The sequence below is a fragment of the Danaus plexippus genome, assembly GCF_018135715.1.
Source record: "Danaus plexippus chromosome 3 unlocalized genomic scaffold, MEX_DaPlex mxdp_30, whole genome shotgun sequence".
Lineage (NCBI taxonomy): Eukaryota > Metazoa > Arthropoda > Insecta > Lepidoptera > Nymphalidae > Danaus > Danaus plexippus.
This window is the reverse complement of record NW_026869845.1, coordinates 6,653-29,000: the sequence shown is the minus strand read 5'-3', so window position 1 is coordinate 29,000 and position 22,348 is coordinate 6,653. Positions and strand designations below refer to the sequence as shown.

Below are 22,348 nucleotides of genomic sequence, written 5' to 3'. Positions count from 1 at the left end.
GAAAGATTCTCTTACTTTGGTTACGACCATATGTATTATAAAAAATTATTAATGAAATATACAAATAATACTTATATATTTATTATTTTTATTGACCTGATATTTAACTTCTATTCAACTTGGAAATATATATGTCCGTGGTTAGCTATTATCTGTGGATTGAAAAGCTTTTCATGAATACCAATTGCCAACATTTTAGACGTAGAAGCCATGTTGATATTTTCTTTCTTTTTTCGTCATGTACCGACTCACATGTATTGAGAACGAAAAACGCTATTGAAGTTTGAGAGAATCTACAAGAAATATGGTGGTTAGAAAAGGATTTTAGATAGGAGTGTTCTTTTGTTCATACAGTTATTCGGTGGTTACAAATGTGAAAGTGATCTTTATATGAAAATTATATCAAGATCTCACAAAAATGTGTTCAATGCATTTTGTGGTTCATCCATTACCTGGTACCGAGGATCAATTGATAGATAGGTAAGCTGTTATTTAACTTTCTAGTCGACTCCATTACGTTGATCATATGTGATTTGATAAAAATACTTCCATTTTATAGTATTTTATGCCTATTCACTTCAGCGTATTTCAATAAGGGCCTAAATGAAATGAACATTCTGAAAACTGCTGCAACTTTTGCAGCTGAAAATTTTACTTGAATTAGGTGTCGAAGATATTATGTCTGCAAGCTTGCTTTCGGCTTGGATAATGGCGTAATGTATTCGAGTTGCTATTACGATGTCGGATTTTACAGGGAAATGTTTATTTTATGCATTCGATAAAACCTAAAAATAAAAATACCCTACCATTATAGGTCCTTTATTGTACTAGCTGGAAGCATTTATAGCTACAGTAATATTATCCATAATATTCATATTTAGAGATTCTGAGATAGTAGTTTATACAATTAACACAATAATAAAGAACAACCAATTTATATTTAATTGTAAGTAATCATTGAATGACAATATTTTAGGTTACATGCTCTTATTAAATTTAATGTAATGACACAGATGTTTTTTGTTTATTAAAAGTATTTTAATTAAGACACCTGAAAATAGAGGATAGATAAGAGGATGAGGGGATGGTGTAAAAAATATATATTTAGAATTTTATATAAAAATAATAATAGCTGTAAATATATGAATCAACATTGAGTAAAAGTGTCGGAAATTTTAAAGGCTTAAATGTTTGTTCTTTTGCATAGGGTTGTAGGTTTGTATTAAAGACCCACAGGTATTTTGAAAAAAATTGTGTTAGGTGTACATAATCACCCAAAATCATTCCACTGTTGGATTTAAGCGACACACACTCTTGTGCTCAGTTTTTGTCTCTTGTATCACAAATAAATTAAATTTCAAACATGTTTTTATGTATAAAATTACTTTAAATTTTTTTGTTTTTAAATAACAATGTGAAATATCTACACACCCCTTTACTGTTAGTGACAATATAGTTATAATGAAGTGAGGATTCTCACTACTCACTTCATTTCTTAAAATTATATATTTAATTTCCATGGTGTTATAAAATCAAGAGAATTGTGTTTTACATATGAGCTACTTAATTAAAAGGCAGAGGACTACATTTAAGGATTATATCACATTTTATTATGTAATATTCAATTATTATTTTATGATAAATCTTTAAAATTAATATTAAATTTAAAGATTGAATGTTATTTTATGTTTGAAATTTAAATTAAAATAATGAGAGAGAAAAAAGTATGAGAAACATTCACTCTGTTGCAATATACTTATGCAATGTAGATTATTATAAAAATATATTGATACATTTGTTATATTGGATCTTAATAACTATTGGCGAACATCTTCTTCAAGTGACTTCTATTGATCAAACAAAAATGGTTAACACTTACACTTTTTGAGAAAATTATATTTATCTAGAGAGGGTCAGATGTTATCAAAATTATCATTGTTTCACTTTATTTTGATTATAAATTTTATGAAGTTTTTAAAATTATGTATACCATCAAAAAAATTAACAAAAATTAATACAAAAGTAGGAGCCTAACAAGACCCAATATTATTATTGCATTAAAACTCAATAGAATGACTGTCAGATTTCAAATGTAATTAGTGTTAAATTTTTAATATTTTATAGATTTGAAAGCCTCTTTTAAAGTATTTTAAAATGTAAAAGTATGTAAATTGTTTTTTTATCGTTTGCTGTTAAAATTTGTGGCATACATATCTTAAGATTCTTTTTTCGTTCGCAATAAACATTAAGATCTTGTATGAATTATATGTGGGTTGTACTTTTTTTTTTGCTGAGACAAAAATGTAAATACAAGAATATTCTAATGCACACAGCAAAAGTGCAGTGTAAGTAGTAAGCAAGGTATTCAAAAAAAATAAAAAATAAGATAACAAAAAATGAAAAGGTCAAAATACAGTAGGTCATAGTTTAAGTTGACCTTGTTAGAAGGGGTTGCTGTCCATTGATAAATGTTATTAGCAGATGTAATATCAGAATTTAAATGCTTATAAAGATATACTGACATTAAAATGTTGATACTATAATGAAATTAAATAAATTTAAGTAATATTTTATTAATTACTGAGTACATTAGTGACAATTTTGTTAATTATTATTATATGACATTACTGAGACAAATTAATATATAAACAATGTATTACTTTTTAATGTTTATATAATATTTAGAAGTTAATAATTTATTGTTGGCATAAATTATTATAATGATTACTGGGACAGTATAAATGGTAAAATTTTAAATTTTTCATATTAATTGAAGAGGATTTTTATTGTTCAATTATATTGAAGTTGTTTTCTGAAGCACCTTTTTTAAATGACTGTTGATAACATTGCAACAAAATAAATTAAAAAAGTAATAAAAAATACCAGAGTCAGATGAAGTCTTAACATTTAAGTTAATTGGTGTTTTATAAAAAGATATACATTTAATTATTATTTTAAAATGTCTGCATAAAAAATTTCTTTGTACATTTGATATTAACATCAAAATTTAAGATTGCTTTTATTTTGCCTTCAATGGCACCTAAGTATAACTTAGACATGTAATAAAATCAATCTTTTGGTGTTATCAAACAATAAATCTTTTTTTTTTTTGGAGAGAATAATGTCGAATGTCATGTCATTTATAAAAAGGATTGACATATTACATATTAATACAGGTTTTTATTCATAGTAAACTCATCAATAATAAAATAATAAAGCTGATGAATCACAAATAATACATCAACCATATGAACGGTTGTAAATAACCATAATTATACAATTTTTAGTTCCAATAATTTAAAAAAGTTTATAGCAAGATGATCTAAAGTATAATCTGTGGTTTTAAAAAATATATGTATTTATCATATTTGTTTACTTATATTGATACATACAAAATAAATTTATAACGTCCATGATACATTATAACCTATTAAATAATAATTAATATTTGATTCATCCTAAATTTATTATAATAATGGTCACAAAAAAGTAAACTCTTTATAATAAAGCAAAAAATCTTGATACCATTTCAAGAAATTTTATATTATAATTACGAAATTAAAAGTACAATATGATATAAATGATGTTTTTTATAAATATAAATTTGTACTCTATGTAGAAATCATTCAGTTCAAATAGTTTCAATCAAAACACATTTATAATGAATGCTTGTAAATTTAGGTTCACTATTATAATTTTTTTTTTTGTATTTTTGCCTGCATACCGATGTTGTCAAAGCAGTTGCAATGTGCGAGTTATCGATCGGTATGACGCCGTCATTCCTCGTAATAGATGTGGCTATTATATCTACAACATATGGGATAAAATTTTACAAATAGAGATACTAATATCATAGAATTTTATATTTCCTTTATTTAAGAAAAAAAAAAAAAACAATAGTGTTCTCATCAAGGAAAAATATTCTGAGAACGAATAGATATAACGTTACATGTTTTTACATGACAGTTTATGTGAGCGGTCTTATTTAAGATATATAAAAAATAGTTCCAAATAATGTACAATTTTCTCTTTTAAAAGTTGAGGCAATTGTATGATTTTTTAAACACAGTTGCTATTATAGTTAGTATGTAGTTTTTTATGTTACAAAGATAGAATATGTCAGGACAAAACTCTAGTACTTATTACTTCAAAGCTAATTATAACATAACTCAAGCTCATATATTTGTATGTAAAATTGTAAGCATAAAATGCTAACTACTTAACGGACTTATTTTAAACGAGTTCTCATTATTTTTAGTACGGTTTCAGGCCTATATAGTCGTGTTTGAGATTAATCTTATTGTTAGTAAGACATACATACAATTTATTTCTCCGATTTTAATGATAAAACGTATCAGATATCAACGAATTATATATTGTGTGATTAAAATGCATGTATTTCTTTATTCATCCCAAGATTTTGTTTGTTTTACATCAGTTTAAATATATAAAAATATTTTAACCAAAAATAACGTATACTGCTCAACGTTAATATAATTTATTTACTAAATTCATTATCACCTAAAACATGTAATATATTTTACATTGATTAATTTACTATTTAGTTCTTTTGAAAGACGACCAGAAAATGACTTACGAAGAGAAAGTAATCATTTAAAGCTTACATTGGTAATCGTAATATATACTTCGCAACTGTTCGGATGATTTATTATCTCATTAAAATAATGGAATTGCTTATTTCTTTATTACCGGTAATCAAGATTTTCAAGTGTTTTAAAGTATTTTTGTTGAAACGGGTTCGACTCATTTATGAATTGATATTTAAATATTTCACATAAAACGTTATTTTCAGACTTCGAGAGGTAGCTGAACGTTGGAACAGATATGGAACCGGAGCCGCGCCGTCTGCTCTTTCGTCTCTGCGAGGCGTCCGGGCTGTTGCTGCAGGACCGGCTCATATCGCTTGTTTGTTGGAAGATGGTTCCATTTGTCGAGCTGCCTTCTCCATTATTCCTGATAGATTGGATTTAAGCAAAGCGGATGCAAGTAAAAGTGGTGGGAATGGTGGTGGAGGGAGCGGTGGAGGCGGTACCAGCGGTGGGAAACAGGGAGGCAGTGGAGGAGGCTGCGGTTCGAGGCAACAGCCACGCACTCGAGCTAGAATTATGAGGAATTCTATTCGCGCTGCACCGAGTTCACAAGGTAATGTAAAAAAAAAAATTCAACGAAAATATTTTAAGAATCTAAAAAGTTTTAATTAATATTTCTCGTTAATTAATTCTGAAGGTTCCACGAGTAGGGCTACTGGTGTTATTATAGGAGCATCTGGGTCGAGTAGAGTTGTATCTACGGTCCCAGCCCCATTCGTTCCCGAAGATTTAGTTACTCAAGCTCAGGTTGTCCTCCAGGGGAAGAGCAGGAGCTTAATTATACGAGAACTACAGGTAGTTTTTTTCAATTTGGTTATTGGGCTCTAAAAAAAAAATTTTAATTTCTGTACATTTTAGTAATCCTGTATTATGTCTTGTAGCGCACAAACCTGGATGTAAATCAGGCGGTGAACAATCTGCTGTCGAGAGATGACGAGGAGGGCGAGGAGCCCGAGGGTGGAGAGGGCGGAGACGGTTACGTCCCTGAGGATCTCATTTCACTCCTGGATGGAGGTTTCCACGCAACCCAGCAAGACCAGTCCGTCATCATAGACGCCGACGCCATGTTCTCCGAGGACATCTTCGGGTACGCGGCTGTCAGAAGGTATCCCGTCAAGCTACGCTCCTGGACCTCGTCTATCCCACCAGTAGAGTTAAAAGTAGACCTCTACCCAATTTACCACGCAACTCGCTTACGCAGTTTTAGTTCTGTCTTGTGATTGGGTGTTTTTAGTTCTTTTGGTGTTATTATAAAGTTTTTTTTTATATTTGAGTCTGCATCATCATCATTTCCTATAGATTATGAGCAAAATATACTTCATGTTTTTAACATTAAAACAATGGTAGCTGTTTGTTGACTTACAATTCAAATAAAGAAGATTCAATTAATAATTACATTGTTATAAACACGATAGCGTAATAGCTAAAGCATCTGAACCTAATAATTGCAAGTTAAGATACATAGACTATAATGATGATGATGCAGGTCTTTTACCTCATGTGAAGATATTTAAGAATTTTATTAAATAGTCGTAGCGGAGGTGGTGGTGGTAGTGGAGGTGGCCGTGCGGGCGCCAGTCGTGAGAGCAGCAGTTCCACACAGGAACGCCCCTCAGAATTCAGCCGCTGGCGTGAGAGGCAGTACTTCGGTCCACGAAGGTGGCTCGAGTCTGCATTGAGAGACACCTCGTGGGACAAAGAAGGAGGTATTTTATCAAAAAAAGTCTTATAATTAATATTTTCTTACACAATCGTAACTGTATTTTTAAATTAAATTACTTATTAAACTTTAATTGATGATTTATTGTTTCTAGAAGCATTTAGCCCAGAAGATTTTGATGAGAAACTGATGTTCTATGTATCAGATACTTCCTTTTAAATTGTGTCTCTTCATATATCATATTTTTACTCTAACAATCATGAGACACTAACAAACCTACATATGCAATGGCCAAATGAACAATATTAATATGTATAGTATAATAATTCTTAAAATTATAGTTGAAAACAAGAAGAAAGATTCTGCCATGGCGGCATCGCCATTGTGGGTGTCTGAAGAATTGGAATATTGGGATAGCAGCATCCGGTTTACACACATCGCCGCCACATATAGTGAATTAATTGCGATCTCAACCCAAGGACAATTGCACCAATGGCGTTGGGCTGATGCGCATCCATACCAGCGTAACGATGTAAATATATCATAATATTATTAATTTTCTTGATATTTCCTTTATAAATTTATATTAAAATATATACCTCTATACAGGCCTCTGGAAGCATATACCACCCTCGTGGTAATTGGCTGGGTTTATCACCTGGTGAGAGAATAGTTAGCGTTAGTGCTGCCGGGATACGCGTGTCTATTCTCAGTGATGGTGGACGTATCGCTACATTTTTGGACGAATCGATAGGTGAATCAAATGAAAGTTTATATTATTCTGCAGTTGTGGCAATAATATTTTTTTCTAAATATAATATTTTATTTTCAGCACATGCCCCAGGAGCTGCTCGTCTAGAACATCAATTGCAGACATTTACTGAATTTGGATCTGATAGATCTGTATCGCTGCACGTTTGCTCATTGTACACTGTTGCAAGACTGGAATCTGGAACGCTATATTGGTGGTGCGCATCTTTTTATTCATATTAAAATAAACATCAAACAATTCTTGGTTGCATTCATTGTATGATATTTTTATTAAAAGGGGTGTCCTGCCATTGGGTCAACGCGCTCGTCTTTGGGAGAAACATCGAGCCCGATCTCGCAAACAACAACGTGGCCACTCATCTAATACACCCACTGATCTGCAAGCTGGCCAGAGTGTCACTATGAAAAATGCACCTATGTACCAACCTGGTGCCATCGGTTAGTATTGTTCTTATTTTGATACCAACTTTTTGTATAGAAAAGTATTAATTTTGTTTTACGATTACTTTTGTAATATTTTACGCTTTTATCTGTTAAGGTTTTAATATGTCAACGGGAGTGCCAAAAGTCGGAATACTACAAAACGCGGCCTGGAATTTATCCGACACTTGTCGTTTCAAATTGCTTCCACCCCCACAACCTGATCGCTCTATTTCGGACAAAGACAAGAGAGATTTACAGGTATAGTGTCATTGGTTATATTTTTTTTTATTCTTTTCGCTCTCGAACTAAAAAAAGTCGAAACTTATACTTATTGATTCTGAACGATGACATTTTTATTTCAGAACCAATCACCGCTAACAGTGTCCTCAGTGAAGGCATCATCATCGAACAGTAGTAGCAAGGACGGCGGTAAAGATAGTAACAAAGACATGGCTGATCGCCTCGACATGCCGCCCCCGCCTAGTCCTGCATCATCTACGTGCAGCGATACTAGCACTTCTCACAGTTAATATCTTTTATATTCACATTATACAATACGTACTGTACGTAACGCAATCTCAAAATCTTAAATTTAATTGCAGAACGGGCGAAACGCGTGACAGTACGCGGCGAAGAGGGATCTTCTAACGATGGCGCTAAACGTGACGAGGAAGAGTGGCCTCTCAAAGAAGTTGTGTTTTTGGAAGATGTCAAAAGTGTTCCGCTCGGCCGTGTGTTAAAAGTGGACGGGGCTTACGCAGCAGTCCGTTTTCCATCGGTCGGGAAAGACGGGAAAGAGATCGTGCCATCGACCTCTGACGATATGTTGACGGTACTACAGGATTGTAGATTGGTACGCAAGGATGACTTGGTGGCGGTGAAGTGGGGTGCCGGTGGCACCGCTGGACCGCGTGGACCCGACTGTCTGCAGAGATCCCCCAGGAAAATAACACTACCTCCAGATCTAAATGTTATAACTATCGCTGTAAGTTAACCTTTCTTAGCATCAGTATATGTTATGGATCATATTTCATTTCTACTATTTGTCATGTTTCTTGTAAATCAATCAAACAATAGGCATGATTTTTTGTATTACTGTGGTCTTTGTTTGTAATATATAGTAAAATATAAACTGTCATTAACTTATAGGTCGATAATCGTGGAGTACACGCTGTGGTCCGACGTCCTGGTGGTGCCTTAGCGTATGCTGTGTATGCAGTGGGCACAACCCGCGCCCTCACAGATAGCACGTTCCCCACCGACCATACCGCTCTACTGGGTTACTCCAATGGTCAAGCTATACAGCTTACAACGGCAGCCGAGGTTTGTAGTCGATTGCTGCATTTTACTACGTACTGTTTGTCTAAAAAATTAAGAGATCTAACGTTTCGTATGAATTTACTACTATGCTCTTATTGTATTCATGCTATAAAATCGAATTAAATATCCTCTACGGCTGCATTTTTACTTACCATCAGGTAGTTTAGGCGAGCACTATCTAATTAGTATTTAAAAAACTAAAACATCAATCTTCCAAATAGAATTGCAAAAGTATTATTAACTATTTTAAATTGTGAACAGGGAAGTGAACCGGTAGTGATGATGCTAGATGGCAACGGCGCTCTGTACCCCGTGTCCCGGGACTGCGTGGGCGCGGTCCGAGAGCCGCCGCCGTTGAACCTTCCCCCGGCACGAGCGCTCGCGGCACACGCGCTGCCGTTACAGCCGCATCACCCACACCACCCACACCATCCTGCGCTCAAGTCACAGGTACACTTAAAAACTGTACATGTAGAATATCATACTCAAATCATGTAACTACATTCTCGCCTCGCTTCGAACATGGAATCATTTACGTTGTTTGCCTATAATGTTGATGTCAAGTTTCAATTAATTTATTAAAAAACTGTTAGTTAGTATGCTATCAAGTTCTGTTTGTGATCTTTAATGATTTATATGTAAGACGGTCTTTGTAGAACTTGGGTAAGTTTATAATTTAGATTAACATTTGTGTTGTGAGTAATGTTTATCTATTTTCACGCAGGTTGCATTAATAATCATGGTTCCTGAACCCCAAATAATGATGCCTCGCGTTTTGCGTTGCGACCTAGACGGTCTCAGACAATTGCTGCATCAACTTGAATCTGATTCAAATAGTAAGTTTAAAAGGAAAAAATCGATAATATTAAATATGATTTTGACATACAAATGTATAAAACCGTGATTATAATCCACACAGAACAACAAATTCTTTCAATCCTGCAAGAGCGCTGTGACGGTAATAGGAATATACTCCATGCGTGTGTACACATGTGCGCTCCAACATCTAATAAAGAACCCGACATTGGTAAGTAATCGACATAACAACTATTAGAACGATTCAAAGATAATATAAATATTGTTAAATATATATATATCTTCAGTGGACAATGCGTCGATGCCGAATGTGCCAGCTGGTACTGGTGGTAGTGGTGCCAGTGCTGAAGAAGCCGTACCAGCTCTTTCCTGGCCACCAGAAACATTCGAGGCTTCTGGAGATGAAGATAGCTTAATGGGCCTCACTAACAATGGGTAAATTAATTATTATTACCTAAAATACATATATTCAAATTTATTTCAAGTAAAATATTGAAAAGAATCATTTTTGATTATAAGCCCATTAAATATTGCATAATTATATAGAAAAATTACAAGTGGCAGTAACAATGGCGGCAGCTCAGTGAGTGCAGACCCTGCAGAACGTCGCGGTAACGCTCTAGCGGCGTTGAGGACACTGTGCGAAAGTTCAGTACTGCAACCATACCTGATGCAGCTGCTTACTGGCAAGTGAGTATAAGCCTAACATATAATATACTTACTTGATCATAAATACGAAAAACTTGTGAGGCTGGATGTTGTACTAAACAACATATTCTCATGTTCATTGATGATTAAACAAATGTTTCAGCCCCGAAATCGATAGGTTATTTAAAGTAATCGATTAATAATATTATTAACTTTCATTTAACAGGGATGGTATGGGACAAACGCCTCTGATGGCTGCGGTAGCGGAACGCGCGTACCGCGCCGCTCTAGTGATTCTCGATGCCATCAGAGCGTGTTCCGATTCTGACGAGACTCAGCGGTCGGCCGCCATCTTCCCTCCCAACGCACATCCCGACCACTCGCCCTGTAGTTCTGTGCTGTAACGACACCTGCAGCTTTACGTGGACGGGCCAGGATCACATCAACCAGGTGCTTGGAGATATTTATTATATTGAGTGTTTGGAGGCGTTGCTCGATCGATCGATAAGTAATACTGTCTTATAACCTTTCAGGATATATTTGAGTGCAAAACGTGCGGACTCACTGGATCATTGTGTTGTTGCACCGAATGTGCTAAGGTACACTTGAATTATAATTTTATTCTATCGATTCCGTACCTGTGTTATAGGAATTATATTTGTTTCGTTCTAAAGGTGTGCCACAAGGGTCACGACTGTAAACTGAAACGCACTTCGCCTACGGCTTATTGTGACTGCTGGGAGAAATGTCGCTGTAAAGCATTACTGGGAGGCAACTGGGCCGCTCGGTGCGATCTCCTCGCTCGGCTTGCTAGAGATACAAACTCGCGACACACTCAATTCTAGGTATAATTAAACATTTTTATTTCTCACTTTTTAATACCATGGTTAACACTAATTTCAATTAACACAATATATGGACTAACTTAAAAATTTGAGCCACGGCAAGCAAAATATTTTATTGACAAAAATGGTACATATACATACAATACATTACTTTCGAAATAGACAATTATAACCATGACCTACGAATACTAAAAAAAAATTATATTCCACAGAGGCGAATCCATCTTACTGTTCCTAGTTCAAACGGTGGTCGTCAGGCGGTGGAGCAGCGTCAGTTCCGCTCGGGCAGCGGTCGAGGTCGCGTCCCTCGCAAGCAACCGGGATCAGACGCGGAGGTGGACGTGCGGACCACGACCTCGAACCACCGAGATTTGCGAGGCGTGCCCTCGTCCATTTATTAGGTATTTATAGCACTCACACTTAGCATTTTAGAAATATTAATACTTATATCCCTGTAGCATTTTTACTATCATATTAACATGTTCTACGTACTGATTTCGATTTATGTGTGTATGATGATTATTATATTATATATTACTATTTGTAGGAGACTGGCCTGCAGTTGAAGCCGCGATAATGTGCGGCTCGAACGGTTCCGAAGCTGACACTAGCGCAGGCACCCCCGTGCCACAACAATCTGGAACTACTCTCTTAGATAAATTTACACATGCACTGATCGTAAAGTGCACTAATGAGGTAAATTTTAATATACGTCAAGTATAATATTAAAGAACACCTTCGGGTGACATTTTTTTCAGGGACTAAATGTAGGTAAGCTTTATTGTGTAAGTGACAATATTTTTCTTTAATATACTTAAACTTAACTCATTATGCTGTACTCTTGTGATCTATAAAACTAATAGAACATGTTTTTTTTACCTGTTTTTTTTAAGCTGTTTCTTTCTCGGATTAAGAAATGAGATACATGATTTTGTCTAAACTAATTTTAATAGTTTATATTTGATTTACTAACATATATGTAATTCATTTTTCATAAATTATAAGGATAACTTTCATAAATACTGAAATAAGAATTTCTAAACTTAAATCACTATAGATTTAACGATATTAAACAATTGATTTGTTACAGATGCTAGATACTCTATTGCACACGTTGATCAGGGAACAACAAAACGACACAATCCCCGGCCGCGCTGAGCGTGCTCGTGAAGTGACCAGGCGATTTGTACGCTCCGTCGCTAGAATCTTTGTTATATTCAGTGTTGAAATGGCACCGGGAGCGGCTAAGAAGAAAGGGTAAATAAGATTTAGAACAAATCAATATATTTTATTAAAACGGAGATAATGTATTTAAATATATGTTACCTCATTTATACAGAATAAAAAATAAATATTTATTTTTAGTCCGTTATCGATTACATCGTCACTGGTGCGATGTCGACGTGTTTTTGGGGCGCTGGTGGCTCTCTCAGTGGAAGAGTTAGTAGAGGCCGCCGATGCACTGCTAGCGCCAGTGCGACTCGGTGTAGTCCGTCCGACTGCACCCTTCCCGCTAGCGACGACTTACGTAGACCTGGTAAACGGCAGTGAAGACCTATTTGGCGTCGAACCACTGTCTACAGGACATTCTCGAATAACACACTCTCGAAGGTAAATAAATATATGCAGCTGTAGCTGTTAATGTGTTGTTAACACACAAAAAATTATACAATGATAATAATCTATGTATGTGAAGTAGCGACGTCTTATATTGCTCTGTTTGTCTTATTTAGTTTCTAAATAAGTGTGGATCTGAAAGAAAATTAAGATTATATTTCTAAATAAATATCCCGTTCTTATAAATATTCTTATAGAAACAGCTATCGAAAAACTTTAACTTAAGTTACTTATCTTTAAAGACTGGTATTCTATATTTACTCAACTATTTTAATATTAAATTTTTTTGTGAATGAATATGAACCCGCTGTCGTAGGGAATCGAATGTGGCGAGTGGTCGCGGTGCCGTAGCTGGTGGCACGTCGATGGGGAGTTCCACATTAGTCCCTGATCGTTCCTCTACACCTGTGGCTACGGAATACCCGGATGACGTGGCAGGGGAGGCTCTGGGAGGTGATGATGACGCTTCGGAGACTGATGAGTCTAACATACCAGCCCCCGTGCCACCAACAGAGTCACAACATCACGACGACCCCATGGGTGACAGGTAAGAACTGGTTTAAAAATTTACTGTTTTATTTAAAGGTTTGAATGATCTAGAACTAATTTCGAATGATCATAGCCCACAATTGAAGTTTAAATGAAATGGAAGCGTGAATGAGTTTTTTTTTGTTAATTTGATATGATTTATTTAAATAATATTTTTGCGTAAAATTGCAAAAATATTATATTATATAACCTTTAAATTTAAGAATGCTATTGCTCCTAATAAATAAATTTGAAAAAGATAGTTAATATAATAAAAGTGTAAAGACGATGTACTTACTATTTATATAATCTTTATTAAATAGAGGACAAGAGCAGCATGTGGTGGTAGAAAACGGAACGGAACGAGCCGAAGGTGGTGAGAGCGAAAGTGAATTAGATTTGCTTGCGGAAGCGGAAACGGAGAGTGACTCAGACGATCAAGATAACGCTGAATCAGCACAGCGGAGTGTACAGACAGGAGCAACGCAAGGATCAGATGCCGGTAAGTTGAGAATCATTTGAGCATTTACAATCGTGAAGAAAAACCTCTTCATTTCCAGACTAAAAGGTTTTGTTCTTAATTAACATTACAAAATAGTCCTTAAATTGCACAAAGGAATATCAGGCGTAAAGCCTGATATGTTATTATTGAAGTTATCTGGTGCACTGCAACAGGCATAGCATCGCTATTGCTGTATCCAGAAGACGAGAGCGGTGACTCCACGCAGCCCGAGGACGAGGACTCCGAGGCCGGTGAGACTGACGAACAAGATGCGGAGGCAGAGCTGCCACTACATGATGGAGAACCGCTAGAACGTCGCTCCGCACCCCCATCCAGACCCAACCTGGCGCCTCATTCGATGCAATGGGCTATACGGTACGCACTCCCAAACAAATATTTTATCACTGTTCAGATCGCTTAAATCATAAAACCAGTTTTTAACCAACTGCCTTATTTTTTATTCCAAAGTAAACAAATAAAAAAGCATATAAAATAATAAAAATGAAGTGTTATTGAATAGTCAAGTCTTATCTACAATTAAAATCTCCCATTATTATCTCACGATATGTAACTAAAGAGATTTGATGTTTTAGTTCTCGTGAGACATCCCGCGGTACTACAAGTAGCACGAGCGGCGTGCGCTTGACCGGTCGCTCGTCCCTCGTGTTCATAGACCCGACTTCACTTGGACGTTCCACGGCAGCGGCGGCCGCGGGGGCGCACGACCCGCACTCCACCTCCACCACTGCGTCTTTCCTTGCACGTGCTTTCGGTGAGTAGGATCCTCCACATTCTAATATGGTACTTGAATTCATATATGGAACGGTATTTTAAATCGATATAATTTATTATAATGGGATAACAAGTTAGATATTATTTTATTTTATAGTTAGATTTTATTTTATTTTATAGGTTATTATTGCTGCTCGGACTTTTTATTTATATATTTTTTTTAATAATTTTAAACTATTTCCGGTTCACAGGCATTGTTATTCGACAAATAGCTGATTTACTCTGGGAATACGAGCGTGTAACACTGCCGTTGCCGCGTATGTTGCCACTCGCTTATAGAGAAGCACTTCGCTTGCAATGTTATCTCGAACGCCAGCTTAAACAAACTTGGGATTGGCTAGTCACGGTCATGGACGCTACAGAAGCACAATTGAGGTAATAATTCATTTTTGAAATTTATCATCTGATATATAGTTATTATAAGTGATAACAAGAGACTTGAAAGTAAATTTAAAATTGTATTAAACAGATTTGGAGCTTCGTTAACTTCAAACAATGCGAGCACTTCAAACAGTGATAACCGTTCGTCAGCGCCCGTTGCCAGGCGCACACCCTCATTCCCTTCACCAGCGACGAGGATTATTGGTTTTTCTGAAGCTCCACCACGTAGAGATCGGGAGCAAGGTGAAATTTCTACAACAGCTTTCTACTTTGCCTTACTAATCTATCTATCTATCATATTTTTTCACTTAACCATATACAAATGTAACGTTTTTATAAATAATTCACTTAGGTGTAGAAGCTGGAAGTGCTCGCCGAGAATTCCTCGCATACTGCCTATCTTTGCTGCGCGCCCACAGCGCCGAACATGCGGAACAACTGCCTGTGCTAGATGTGGCCGCATTGAAGCACGTGGCATACGTACTAGACGCTGGTGTACTACATGAGGGCAGCGCAAGCGCACACACACCACCCATCACCAACATTTATGGACATCGGTAAAACACTATGATGATCATTGGCATGTAATAGATTATATTTCACTACATTCAAAGTACTATTTTACTAAACCTTTATTTTGAAAAAACGACGTAGTTCAATATATAAATGTCAAATTATATATAAAATTTCTTAAAAATGTATTATTCAGGATGAAATGAGAATGAGGAAGGCGAAGAGGAGATGGTGGTGGGCGGTAGCGCGGCCGCGCCGAGTCGGACGGTGAGGGTGACGGTGCTCGCGGACGGGCGCACGCTTTCTTCCAGCGCTCAGATTCAACGCTATGTCTCGGCTGCCCGCCGCCCGATCCGTTTAACAGTGAGTCTATTATATATTGATTAATAGACATTATTTACCCTAAAACCTCCACTCTACAATAGCTTTATAAACTTTCACTCTACAATAGCTGTACTAAACTGTATAGAATTATACATGGGTATATATTTTAAATATACGTCGACGATACGACAGTTACCAAAGAGAGAATGATTAACTCATACTCCAGCGAAATAATAATATTAATATTATAAAAATTATGTAACAATAAACAGGACGAATAACAATGTATACATATGAGAAAATAATAATTATTAATATAAGAACTTGCCTAAACTATAGCCTAGTAAATATATCGTTATGAATACATAAATAATTCCTATTCAAATAACTAAAAATACTATATAGTCATGAAGTTCTAGATTTAAATGTTTCATAATGGCCTTTTGTATATATAGCAAGGCTAATTAGGTTAATTTGAAGGTATTTTTTCAATGCATGTTAGTTGTTATATAAAGAAATGCCAGAAAGTAAGTTGTAAATAATCTCAGAACCTTATGCAACTCTTTTTTTTTTAGTGACAATGCAAGACGCGCTGCCTCTGGCCGATCAACCGCAACTACTGCAACCTAATGCTCGTCGAGAGGAGTTGTTCGGAATGCCACGTCAACCAGTCACCGTGCCCACCACCGGAGAGGGACCTCCTGGTATTAACAATCCGTTAGAAGGTATGTGTACAAATTAACGGCTATATGAATAAAACTTCTATTCATGTAATATTATCTGATTAATGTAGAAGTTTGGCTATAAGTTATAAATTATCACATTAAGACTGGGTTAATGTGCAGTTTGATAGAATCATTGTTCAATATATATATCGTGTTTCTATGGTACTTAAACGAATGCTTTGGATAACTTACGTATATAATATCGTATCCAGTGGTTCCTCGGCGACTAGGACTCTCAAGCCGAGGCACGGAGCGCGGCTGGTCACCGCCCGCCCGCCCCGCGTCCGCTCCGCCAACACACAACCACACCCTGACTAGAGATGAACCACAGGTAAAGAATCTTATACAGCCTCAGACTCGGATCTATCATATAACTGGTCTTAGATGTTACTTGGGTGCTTTAGGGTGATTATGAAGTAGCACTAGGCTTTTTTTATGTTATAAACAACGAGTCGATGTTGCATAAAATTCAAAAATTATGATAGTTAATAAAAGGACAAGAAAGACAACAATATGCAATATAAATTGAGAAGAAAAAAACTGTGAAAAAATAATTATTACTGTTTTGTATAGGATCTTTCTGCGCCAAAGACACAGTGACGAAAATGGAAATGACACGGATGGAGAATACTTATCAGACTCTGATTCTAATGAAGCAAGACAACAAGACAGACAGATTCCTAGAAAGAAACATCACAGGTAATGATCAATCTTAATCATCTGACCTCTTATATATTTATGTTGATTTTTCTAATTTATGATTGCTTCTAATTCTAGACATCCACATGCCACCACAATGAATAGCCATCAAGAAACGAACGCCAGTACTTCAGAGTTCCACACGTTAGTTGACACCGCCTGCTCTATCATCGAGGCACCACACCAACAGAATGTGTCCTCTATGCCTGGTAAAGATCTGATACAGCCTGAAAAATCCTATATCAACATTTTAAAACATATATTTCCTGTGCCAGCGGATATCAATTTATCTAACGTTATACCTTATCCAAATTTTCCAGGGCCAAGTGGCTCAGGCGCAATGTCGCTAGAACCACGGGCGTCGTCCTCACGAAGCCCCGGCAAGAGCGTTATTGTACGTGCTGTAAGTCATTTCAATTATTTGAGAAATGTTGACAATAAACATATTTACATATTTTGATGTTAGTCATATTTTACATTTTGTTCATAAAATTTTCATGTTATGTATATATAAAAATCAATAGTAATAAGATAAACTGAATTAATTCTTCTATGTTATAGGGTGAATTACTTAGTGCGGCTGATCCTCTAGAGTCTCAAGAAATATCGGCTCATGTAACAGTTGAAACGACTGGCTTGCCGTCCGCGACTCTGCTGCCACCTCAAGTTCTCAATGCCCCGCTCACCGTATGTCTCTTTATTTCTAATATTTCTCAGATAAACATTAATTAATTAATATATTTACCAATATTTATAAATAAAAAATATTTTACCTTTATATTGTTATTTACAGTCGGGCTTGTCCATCGCTGGGCGCGTCGGTTTCCCACGATTTGTTGCTGGTCGCTGGCGTCTATCTCTTGACTTATTTGGACGTGTATTCACTGAGGACGTGGGCTTAGAACCAGGCTCTGTAGTCGCGGAGCTAGGTGGATTCCCTGTTAAGGAAGTCAAATTCCGTCGTGACATGGAGAAATTAAGGAATTCCCAACAAAAAGATTTGACCCTACATAAGGTAAATATAACTTAAGAAAAAACATACTTATAAGAATCTTATCCCACTTGATGAACTGAGTTATCGAACGATTAATAAGTAACAAAACACCTCACAATTCTACGACAAAGTGACACTCATGTAAAGAAAACATTATATTAACAAACAATTGTTTTTTCTATCAGATGGAACGTGACCGCGCTAAACTATTGCAACAAACATTTGCTGAGCTCAATAGCGCTTTTGCTGGCCACAACCGTCGCGCGCACAGCGCTCAGCCACCGCTGGCTGTCAACCGCGTGAAGGTGACCTTCAGAGATGAACCCGGCGAGGGCAGCGGAGTCGCCCGATCATTTTACACCAGCGTTGCGGAGGTAACTATTTCAATACATTCCGGCTCAACCATATCAACTACAAACAAAATCACATAAACTCTTTGTCTAATTCTGTTCTATGTTTATACCATTTACAGGCTTTATTAGCAAATGAAAAGCTGCCGCCTTTGGAGTCGACTACTGGTAGCGGCAGCAATAGTAGCACTACTAACGGTACTCTCGGATCTTCTGGCACGGCTGTCAGCGGCGCTAGTAGTAACAGTGGCACAAGGTAAAACTGAAACCTCAATCATAAATCAAATTCATAGGTCTATTCTTTAACTTCATATTTGTTATAGTTTGACTTAGTTACTTATAGGACAAAATCCCAGGGCCCAAAAACCTCTTTTATTTTCTGATGCACATAACATATATAATAGGTTATTATTAGTCCGTACAATAAACGTATACATATCTACTAGCTTATACCGACGGCCAATTCTAAGGTGCAAGGTGCTACAGGTAAGTAACAATTGTACGCACTTTGCTTATAGTCTGAGATCTGATTTTTACGTACTTTGTGGGAAATATTCTAATTTTTTTTTTAATGTGAAATGTGGCTAACGAGCAGATGGCCTACTTGGTGGGCAGTAGCCACCGTCGCCCATAGATATCCGCAACATCTCTGTTGAAATGTTTTTTAGGAATAGGGAGAAGTGGGAAAAAGGAAATTACAGGAAAAGGTGGGAATAGGGAAAGGGCAACCGGCTCTCTCATTCATCGGACGAAACACAGTCATTGAAGGCTACTTCACGCCTATCTTCTGTGAGAGAGTGGTACTTCCCCGGTCGAGCCACCCTACGTCGAACGTGTAGTGTAGTTACATGACTACAGCTAGGCTCTACCACCTATAAAATGTATTAATGTAGCCACCAATACTAACCTATGATATATGTTTTATCCATTAGAAAATTAGTAGGGCCTGGGGTCTGAGGATCTTAGATAATTATTATACATAAGTATTATCTATAAGTTATTAAAATTTTGCACACTTTTCTCGTCAAGCCTTAAAAAATTTTTAATCAGTTATGAACCAAAATTTTCCTTATGGTAATCACACACAGAAAAATGGTTATTTACACCCAGATAATTTTAAATGATCATTGTTACGAGGTGAATCAGAAAATAGAATCGCTAAAGTTGGTTTAATAATTATAATTGTTGTAACATAGCCGCAGCGGAGCCGGGCGAGCTCGCGCTAAGGACAACGCCCGCCGCGCTCCGGGCCGACCCGCACCGCGACCCCCCGCCGCCCGGGAGCCGCGACGAGTGCTCAGCGTGGACGCCCGACCATACTCACCGCAAGTATGTATATATGTCTGACATACATGTAATCAATATTTATATGTGTAGATATTACAAACTTTTGAGATTGATCTAGTTCAGCCTTTCCAAAAGTGAGCGATATCGCCCCTTGTGGGCGGTGCAGGCCTAAAAAGGGGCAGTAAGAGACCCAGAAAAAAATTCCTGGCGTTGTGTAGAGGCCTGGGGCCTGAGGGGTAATTGATAATTCCATTGAACTCGAATAAGTTGCAGTTGTTTTCAGTAGATGAGAAAATGAGAGCGCTAAAAAATAATTTATTCACAAAATTGGCATTAGACAAAAGTTTTTTAACCCCTGATCTATAAACCATGACTGTATTAAAAATATATGGATATTACAGGCTGCTCCTGGAACTGAAGGCGCTGGATACAGCGGAGATCGACCTGGAGGACACAACGAACATCTTACGTTACATCAAGCTCAACTCGGTGAACGGCTTTACCCCAAAGTACGACCTTAATCTAAATTGTGATTTTTTAAATACTAGACATTTTTTCCACAATATAATAATTGACAATCGATCTTCAGGTTCATTCCTTACACCCAACGTTCGCTGGCAAGATCACCGGTATGGGTTGGAACTGACGCCAGCTCAGCTGCTCGTCCTCCTGGCAAGCGAAGACGCACTGCGGCAGAAAGTACGAGAGGCTATGGATCTCATAGTACTACATCCATCAGAAGCTATACTAGGTAATTAAATCACTTGTATATCTCGATTTTATTTGCGGAATTCTTTTTTTCGGCTTTTTATTTCTTCAGGATCGCGAATATACTAAACTCGAATGAACTTGCATAACATAAATATATGACAGAGAAAACTTGATAAACCTTTCGATCCCGGTTAACATTAAAATGGTTGTCTTCACATAGATCTGGACGTGTTCTCGCTCTCAGAGCGCGGTGGGGCGCGGGCGCGGGGGCGGCGGCCGTCGCGACCACGGCGGCCTCCGACGACGCCGCCCCACTGTTCTACTCACCCGGCAAGCGAGGGTACTACTCGCCGAGACAGGGCCGCGCCACGCTTGAACGGATCAACGCCTGCAGAAATGTTGGCAGGTTGGCATGAATATCCCATATATAGTACTAGTTTCTGTTATAGTTTAAAGTAGTGTCTTTATTTTTAAATATTTGTATTTCGAATTTATTATCTGTTAATTTAGAAATTTTCGATGGTTTTAAATATTTTAATGATTGTCATTATCTTTTTATTTTTGTATAATTTTTTTGTAAAAATTTTTCAGGATTATCGGTTTATGCTTGTTACAAAATGAACTCTGCCCGATGTTTTTAAATCGTCCGTGTGTAGTGACATAATATGGGTAGACCCGTCAGATTTCACGATTTGGCATTCTTCGATCCCGTCGTCTACGAGAGCCTCCGTCAGCTGTCGTCGATGCTGAAACTGGCGACTCGCATTCACTGTTGCAGCTCTTGATCTCAACTTTAGGTATATTACTAACAATATAGTGCCTTTTAAAACACAATATTGTTTGTTTAATTTATATGTGTACTTCTACACCACTACTGTAATTCCATTTACAGTTTGGAAATGTGTGAAGAAGAGGTGGTGGCTGCGTTGAACTGGTGCCTGGCGGCGGGAAGGAAAATGAAGTTACAGCTCTCAATGTGTATGACTATGTACGAAAATACGCCCAACCCGCATGCTGTTATCACAAGAAAAAGCTCTTGAGGTATGTTTATTGATTATTTCGTGTTTTAAAGCTGACAACCACAGGATTCATGTCTAAACTTCACATTTCCCTTACAGGCAATGCGTGTTGGTGTACTAGATGTGCTTCTGAATCTGCCGTAGAAGGCTTAACGGCTGAAGATTTACGACTTCTTAAACGGTGTAGGAGATAAATGGACGGCACTAGTATCATACACGAGCTTCAACGATGAAAGCGGGGAACCTCCGGAACGACTAGCGCGTTTTAAGCGGTGGCTGTGGGCTATCGTTGATAAGATGACACATTTAGAAAGACAAGATTTAGTAAGTTTTCAATGATGCTTGGTATTTTAAAAGTTATTGGTACTTAAATATAATGATTTTATATTCAAAGGTATATTTCTGGACCGGGTCCCCAGCGCTTCCAGCGTCCGAAGAAGGTTTCCAGCCCATGCCGTCTGTGAACATAGACCAGCGGACGACGCTCATCTTCCCCACCGCTAATACCTGCATCTCTCGACTCTACATACTTTGTACTCCTCGCGACATGTTCCAAACATAAATTATTACTTGCTATCAAAACTAAAAACTTTGGCTTCGTGTAAATGTTTATTTGTAATTTCGTTATGATTCGTTTAACGTTCGGTCCCGTGAGACTGCTGTTGTATTCTATCCCTGTTGGTTTTATGATACTATACATTTGTTTTGTATAGAGCGCCATAGACCTACGTCAAATGTTAGCACTACTAGTACATACATAATAGTATGATTTGTATATCTTTGACAAATATGACATGAAAATTATATGACTGG

General features: G+C 36.8%; 1 pseudogene; it reads left to right on the top strand.

The window, feature by feature from the left end:
• The first annotated feature begins 218 nt into the window (after window positions 1–218).
• On the top strand, window positions 219–22,338 carry LOC133320077 (E3 ubiquitin-protein ligase UBR5-like; annotated as a pseudogene).
• Window positions 22,339–22,348: the final 10 nt, after the last annotated feature.